The following is a 7,072-nucleotide window of genomic DNA, read 5'->3' as shown; positions in this document are numbered from 1 at the left end:
CCTCAAGGGTTTTTATGGTTTCCTGTCTCACATTCAGATCCTTTATCCATTTTGAGTTTATTTTTGTGAATGGTGTCAGAAAGTGGTCTAATTTCATTTTTCTACATGTTGCTGTCCAGCTCTCCCAACACAACTTGTTGAAGAGACTGTCTTTTTTCCATTGGACACTCTTTCCTGCTTTGTCAAAGATTAATTGGCCATATACTTGTGGGTCCAGTTCTTGGTCCTCTATTCTATTCCATTGGTCCATGTGTCTGTTTTTGTGCCAGTACCATACTGTCTTGATGATGACAGCTTTGTAGTAGAGGCTAAAGTCTGGGATTGTGATGCCTCCCGTTTTGGTTTTCTTCTTCAATATTACTTTGGCTATTCGAGGTCTTTTGTGGTTCCATATGAATTTTAAGATAGTTTGTTCTAGCTTTGAGAAGAATGCTGGTGCAACTTTTATGGGGATTGCATTGAATGTGTAAATTGCTTTGGGTAATAATGACATTTAAACATTGTTAAAATGTCCATATTGCTTTTTATAATGGCTCTACCAATTTACCTTCCCTACAGTGTACAAGGGTTCTATTTTCTCTATATCCTCACCAATATTTGACATTTCTTGAATTTTTGATAATAGCCATTCTAATAGGTGTGATGTGATATCTCATTGTGGTTTTGCATCAGAAGGGGAATTTTATATTCTGGTGGAATTCCAGACAGCTGAATCCCACCTTTAGACTGAGGCAGTCATCTATGAAGGAGCATTGGACAGCTTTGTTCAGGAAGCTTGGCTTCCTAAAGCTGTGCCATTCATTGCATGTAAATGATGTTGACATACTTTCCTGTGGGGAACCCAGCAACCCTAGTGACCCCTGGACCAGGACCCAGACAGCTGTGCACGCAGTAGTACATCAATAGTCTCTTTCACTCTGACTGAAGCACTCCCAGTAATTGGCCTCTTCTACCTGAAGACCTATGATCTGACCACCTTCTCAAGGATCTATTTTCCCCACTCCACTTTGGACTGAAGCTACCAACCTTGCCTGCTCTTTCTGTAGGGTGTCCACTGCCTGACCCATATCCCTTTCCCAGAGGGAAATGTTATCAGATCTGGAAGCAAGAATAACAGTTTCTTCATTTCAAGTGTGACCAGGGTCACTTTGCTCTCTAGAGCGTGTATGTCTGCCATACTCCCTCCCCATGCCTAAATCCAAGAGTCTTTAGGTTTATAGATGCTGGTCTCTGCAGAGTTCCCCAGACCTTACATTTCCCTTGCAGGAGCCCTAAAGCTCCTTCTCTGCCAAAGCACCCAGTGCCTCTGTGCTATCACTATCTATAAAGAAACTCACTAGCTTCCTCAAAAAATCACTACCATGATCCTCCAGAGAGGGCAATGGAGAGAGATGCCCCACCACTGGGGGGAAGGACCGCTGGATTCACAGCCCTGATGAAGTGTCTTCAAGACTCACCTTCCCCAGGTGATCTTTCCCTAAGTGCTATTGCCACCATAGTGGTGGCTCTAGCAATTGCTATTCTGTAGCTCCCTCCACTGCAAGAGTGAGACAAGACTCGACTTCATTCTCTGCAGCACTGCTGAAGATGAGATAGGAACCTTTAATAAGACACTACGAACTTCACAGCACTGAACTGAATATGCAACAGTGGGAATGTGCCTGGTTCTTGTAAATGAGTCAAAGTCAAATGGACAAGATACCAAGAACATTGTTTTGTCCTATGAATTTGGATCCTCTGTATACTCTAATTGGTTTGGATTTAGTTATAGTTCTCTATCACCTTCTTAGACTTGGTTTCTTGGGTGGTGACTCCTAGGATTTGTTGGTTTCCTACCTGTAGGAAAAACCTGCAATCACAGTTAGACCTGCGTTAAACAGGTAGCCACAAGGGGGCCTTTTATGAGAAGCTCATAGATTTCAGGCTCTAGAGGAGGAAACATCCACTAAGTTTCAGAATAGATTCCTTTTGTCCTAGCAAAAATCTCTTAAAGGGCCCTTGTAGAAAAGATATTGGACAAACACTCAATTCACTGTTTGGGAAACTATTTTAGGGTTCAGTAAGGACCTGGGACCTGGATGCTTGACCCATTTCCCATGCATGCAGACCCCTTCCCTCTCCAGTCCAAGTCAACCAGGGGGAAAAAAAAAGAAAAAAATCAAATCATCAATTCTCTTTCTGCCCCTTATCATTCCTTTTGGTTTTAAATTTTGAAGTTTTCCAACAGTTGTTATTGAAGTTAAAGAAACAGCATGGTTTTATTTATCTGGGTACCATCACTGATGTTTTAATATCTGATAAAGTCTATTAAAAATCAGTTTAATGAGATCATTTTTCTATTTAAGGCCAATATAGTTTTACAGATTTCCTTGACATAGTTTTTTTTTCATTTTGTGGATGTTAAATAATCTTTTATCTCAAAGGAGTATAAAAATTATATTTTTATTAAAGTATTTTAAAAGGTCAACTAGAACTAAAGCCTTCTAGTAAAAGAGTCACCAGCCCATCCCTCTTCTCTCTTCTCAGTCTCCCTAGGTCCCCTCACCAGAGGCCATTCTTTTTGATTCTTTTGACTATTTCTTCTGGCGTGTGCACATTTCTGTCTTTCTAATACTATAGAGCATTGCTATCTTTTCATTCCTCAATTTTAAACCTCATCAACTGATTTCCTTTTATTATAGATGAAAGTTGAGTTCTATTTTACCACCATTCTCTTATCCTGTCCTCCTAATGTAATTGTATTACCATTTGGAGTTAAACCAAAATGCAATGTTTACATGATGTTGCCTATGCAAATATGATCCACAGCTGAACACTGTAACATATTTTGATTGCTCTCGTTTCACTTTTTGTCTTTCCTGAGATAAATAATTCACTTTTATTTTTAATTTAATTTATTTATTTAAAACTGTTAATATAATTTATTGTCAAATGGGCTTCCATACAACACCGAGTGCTCATCGCAACAAGTGCCCTCCTCAATGCCCATCACCCACTTTCCCCTCTCCCCCACCCCCCTATCAACCCTCAGTTTGTTCTCTGTATTTAAGAGTCTCTTATGGTTTGTCTCCCTCACTCTCAGTTTGTAACATTTTTTTCCCCTTCATTTCCCCCATGATCTTATGTTAAGTTTCTCAAGATCCACATGAGTGAAAAAAAATGTTTTTAATGTTTATTCATTTTTGAGAGACAGAGAGAGAGAGACAGCATGAGCGAGGAAGGGGCAGAGAGAGAGAGAGACACACACAGAACCCCAAGCAGGCTCCAGGCTCTGAGTTATCAGCACAGAGCCCAATGCGGGGCTCAAACCCATGAATTACGAAATCATGACCTGAACTGAAGTCAGACACTTAACTGACTGAGCCATGCAGGTGCCCCTTACTTTTATTTTTTTTAATTCTTGAGGTTTCTTTGTATTTCTTGATAATTCCCACCCCATCCATTTTGTCTCTCCATATAATTTCCCTTGGGGGAAATTTTATCAGGTAAGTTTTTTAGTTCCATTTTCTTTTTCCTTGAAGCCATCCCTTTTAGAGATTTTGATTCTCTTTCTATCTAGGGTCTTCCCCCACCCCAGATCTGATACTGGGTTGCCTTCTTGAAATTCATTTTGCTGCTATCATAGGAATTTACTTTGCCTTTTCCAAGGTAGAATATCTCTCATAGTTTTCTGAGAAAGAATATGTGAATGGTAAATTTTTTGAGAACTTTCTTGGCTGAAAATGTTTTTATTCAACCCTCACATTTGATTTTTAGTTTGCCAGGGAACATAATCTTGAAGACAATGCCCCATTGCCTTTTTTGAGAAACTGAGATTATAATTCACACACCACAAATTTCACCAATTTGTACTGTACCATTCAGTAGTTTTTAGTATATTCGCGAAGTTTTGCAAACATCGCCACTAATTTTAGAATATTTTCAGCACTTGGAAAAGAAACCCAGCACCCATTAGCAGTTACTGCCCCTCTTTGCCCCTCCCTCCCCCAGCCCCTGGCAACCACTAATCTACTTTTTGTCTCTAAGATTTGCCTGTTCTAAACATTGCATATAAATGGAGTCATACAAGGTGGATTCTTTCACTTAGCATAATATTTCAAGGTTCATCTTTGGTCTATGTATCAATACTTCATTCCTTTATTACAGCTGAATAATACTATATTGTATGGGTATAGCAAATTTTATTTATCCATTTATCATTTGATAGACATGTGGGTTGTTCCTACTTTTTGGCTATTGTATATAATGCTGCTATGAACCTTTGTTTACAAGTTTTTGTGTAAGCATATGCTTTATTGAGAGAGAGAGAGAGAGAGAGAGAGAGAGAGAGAGAGAGAGAGAAGGAGGGTCTGAGTGGGGGAGGGTGAGAGGGAGAGAGAAAATCCCAAGCAGGCTCTACACTGTCAGTGCAGAGCCAGATACAAGGCTCAAACCCACAAACCATAAGATCATTACCTGAGCTGAAGTCAAGAGTCTGATGCTTAACCCACTGAGCCACCCAGGCACCCCAACAATAATTATTTTTTGAAGTTTTCTCTTCTCTGTTGTTTCTCCTCTCTTTTTGTTTAGTGTTTTTGTCTGTATCTCATCTCTACATCATACCACTAGGCAACTTCCTCTCCCCAGCACTAGAAGTTTATTTCTCAAAGGGGGTAATGCAGACTGTCTCTGGACTGGGGGACATCAGACACAGCTGAGAAGGAGAGGACCAGAGTGAAAGCAGAGAGAGTATGAGTGTGTTTATGAATATAGAGACCTCTGTAAGCTTCCTCAACAAAGCTCCAAACAAAAAGGAGGAAACAAAAGGAGCAAACAACTGATACTTGTACTTTTGGGGTGTAAGAAAAATATTTTAGGACTTTTGTTTGTAATCATCTTATCCCATCATTGCCTAATTTCTATTTTTTTGTTTTTAAATGAAAGATTTATAAATAAATATACATGTATTGGGGCTCATGCTCAATATTTGTTATGAATGGAGGTACATAAACAGAATTCAGAATCTACTGCATTAAACTATGAATTTTTGTAAAGTAAATTGCATTGATTTCAATTCTCACATTAAGAAAAGTTTATTTTTTCTGAGAGAAAAAGAGGGAGAGAATGAGGTGGGGAGAGCAGAGAGAGAGGGAGAGAGAGAAAGTCCCAAGTGGGGTTCAAACCCATGAACTGTGGGGTCATGCTGAGCAGAAACCAAGAGGCAGACACTCAACCGGCTGAGCTACCCAGGCGCCTCTCTCACATTTAATTTATAGCTATGAAAAAAAGGGCAATCCAATGTGATATTGTACAGAAATTACACCAACAGAAATGAAACTTATATACCTGCAAGAACACAAGGGTCAGCCTGGAGCAAACTTCTACCCATTTTTGGATAATTGGAGAAAAAATGTGTTCTTACCTCCCCATTTAATACCGATCCTCTCCTGATAAGCTGGAAGAGGTACATTTTGGATCACTTTAAGTTAACAATAACGTAGTAAGTGCCTGAAAGCCATGGCCAATCTGAATTTTCTGACTTACATAAGAACCGGCTGAAACATGCACACACATGATCTTTTAACTATAGGCTGTTGCAGGACATTCAGCCCATTGCATGTGGCAGTCATGTAAAGAGGAGGCATATGGCATATAAAACAACAGAAATAAGGGAACTAAAATTAAGAACTAACGCTAAGGAGAGAAGCATGCAAGAAATACTGCTGATCTTGGGTTATTAGTTGTGAAAGGAGCAGTTATACTTCGACTTTTGAACTTGATGCTTAAGTGCTTCATTATTTTTGCTTTGCCCATCTTTCTAATTGCGTATAATTCCCAAAAGGATTTTACAAATCTAGTGTTAAAGCAGAGTTCCATAAAGGGAGTTTGAATTAGAATTATCCTGGAATATCCTACCGCTTTTAGCAAAATCAATTCCTTATGTAATTAAAAGTTTGATTAAACTAGACCCCCCCCCCAAATACCATAAAATGTTTCTGAGTTAATAGGTTCATAAACAGATTCAAGGGTTTGACCCAGCAATTCTTTTAGCTCAGATGTCCTCAAATAATTTTCTATAAACTTTACCAAGGCAAAGCAAAACAAACAAGCAAACAAATAAACAGACCCATAGTTTCTAACAGTAAGAGAAGAAACAAAAGCGGTCTGTATGCTTGAAAGAATTACTAAACCTGGACAATCTGGCTGTGTCGTCTGCCAAGCAGCAAAATCTGGCATGTACCCACCACAAGAGGGCAGTAGCGCTCAACCGTTGTTAATGGGAACCCAACAGAGCCAAGGAGGCGTCATTGGAGAGATCGTTGCAGCTGTTGTTAACACATCACTCTCTCATTGGAAAACGCAAGCAAACAGGAACCACAACCCAGAAGGGTTCAGAGCCTCTGTCCCCCGTAACAATTAGACAGGAAATAAGCAACAGGGGGTTGTGAAAGGGAGAGGCCTCCCTCCCCATCCTCATCTTGAGTCACCGTGGAGATGGCCGACCAGCTTAATAATGGCTGCAGATAGGGGTCTGTTTCATCTGGATGTTGAGATAAGAACACTGTAGCAGGCATCAATGGAACAGAGCTCTTAATGGGGATTTGGAAAGCGCAGAATAAAAACCGTGGGGTGCAGCAGAGCTGATATCTCAGAAAATGAAATTAGTTTTGGTTTTAGGAGTGTTCTGGGATGAACTTTAGATTCAAAACACTAGAACAGTATGATAATCAAAGTAATCTTTCCAGCCTATAGCATTGCCTTGTAAAGTTTCCAGGAAGCAAATTAATATAAAAAGGAATCAATTATAACAAATGCACCTCAATATTTTAAGTATGTATGTGGATTGGTCTGGGATTGCCCAGAACTTGAGATGAATCAGGTATTTGTACTATACTCTCATGGCTAGCATCTGTTTTTGTTTTATTCATAATTGTCATTTATGTTACTGAACTATAATCTGAAAAGATTTTTAATATTTGAAAAGCCTAATTTATTCTGTAATTTAATGTTTCAACATTTATTGAACAACTACAATTGAGAGAAATGTGTGTTGAAAGAAAAATATTTAGAAAATTGTATCCCCATGTTTTAA

General features: G+C 39.1%; 1 protein-coding gene and 1 long non-coding RNA gene across 5 annotated transcripts in view; one reads left to right on the top strand and one right to left on the bottom strand.

Moving 5' to 3' along the window:
- Window positions 1-7,072, bottom strand: part of LOC115282746 — a 25,657-nt gene that overhangs the window by 6,712 nt on the left and 11,873 nt on the right. The window contains exon 1 of one of the 3 annotated variants that reach the window (XR_003904731.1): window positions 6,225-6,350. The exons of 1 other annotated variant lie outside the window; for it this stretch is intronic. This is a non-coding gene — a long non-coding RNA (uncharacterized LOC115282746). Of the gene's footprint in view, window positions 1-6,170; window positions 6,351-7,072 lie in introns of those variants that run through there. One more of the 3 variants, XR_003904733.1, reaches the window with a different exon arrangement.
- EFCAB5 (EF-hand calcium binding domain 5) overlaps window positions 1-7,072 on the top strand; it is a 154,487-nt gene that overhangs the window by 145,199 nt on the left and 2,216 nt on the right. The gene's annotated exons all lie outside the window — the stretch shown is intronic.

Source organism: Suricata suricatta, chromosome 17 (genome assembly GCF_006229205.1).
Source record: "Suricata suricatta isolate VVHF042 chromosome 17, meerkat_22Aug2017_6uvM2_HiC, whole genome shotgun sequence".
Lineage (NCBI taxonomy): Eukaryota > Metazoa > Chordata > Mammalia > Carnivora > Herpestidae > Suricata > Suricata suricatta.
This window is presented reverse-complemented; position numbering and strand designations above follow the sequence as displayed.